The sequence below is a fragment of the Phyllobates terribilis genome, unplaced genomic scaffold (genome assembly GCF_046119375.1).
Source record: "Phyllobates terribilis strain yellow unplaced genomic scaffold, ASM4611937v1 Scaffold_307__1_contigs__length_2267376, whole genome shotgun sequence".
Lineage (NCBI taxonomy): Eukaryota > Metazoa > Chordata > Amphibia > Anura > Dendrobatidae > Phyllobates > Phyllobates terribilis.
In genome coordinates this window covers 2,213,054-2,213,766 of record NW_027363067.1, presented here as the reverse complement: position 1 = coordinate 2,213,766, position 713 = coordinate 2,213,054, and positions in this window count along the sequence as shown.

Here is a 713-nt window from a genome sequence, read left to right as displayed (position 1 = left end):
ACGCTTCTCGCTTTACGGCGCCCGGGGTCAAGGGGCGTGGCGCCGGGCGGGGCGTGGCCGCGGAGCTCGCCGCTTGGGGCCTAGCTGGGAGCAGTGACGGCGCGGCAACAGGTGTGGTGAGTGGGGCTTCGGGTTCTGCTACGGGAGGCTGGGGCAGGCTTGCGGCTGCTGGGCCTGTGGTGGTGACGTCCCCTGTACCTGCCTCGGTCCTCATAGCTTCCTCAGCGACGCCACCTCTGGCCTTCACTTCTCCTGCTCTGTCCTCAGAGGCAGGCGGACTCCGGGGTGCGGGTGGTACCTGCCGCTGGCGGGTTTCAGCCTGCCGGGCCAGTTCCTCTCTCCATTCGCTGAGCGCACCCCGCTGCGCTCGGACCATCCTCCTCTCCAGGTCCTCCAGTGCAGCTTGCGCACGCTCCGAGTCTCGGGGGAGCTGCGCTAGGACTTCTGCTAGGCTGCAGAGCGGTTCAGGCTTCGGGCCAGGAGGCTGGTGCTGCTGAGGGCATCCATCCCCGGGTGCGGCCTGTCTGGACTGATCCAGACCGCGCCCTGCCCCACCATCTGATGTCTGTACACATAGTATAATATACAGCAGCCACATACTATCCTGTATATACCATCTGATGTCTGTATACATAGTATAATATACAGCGGTCACATACTATCCTGTATATAACACCTGATGTCTGTACACATAGTATAATATACAGCAGTCA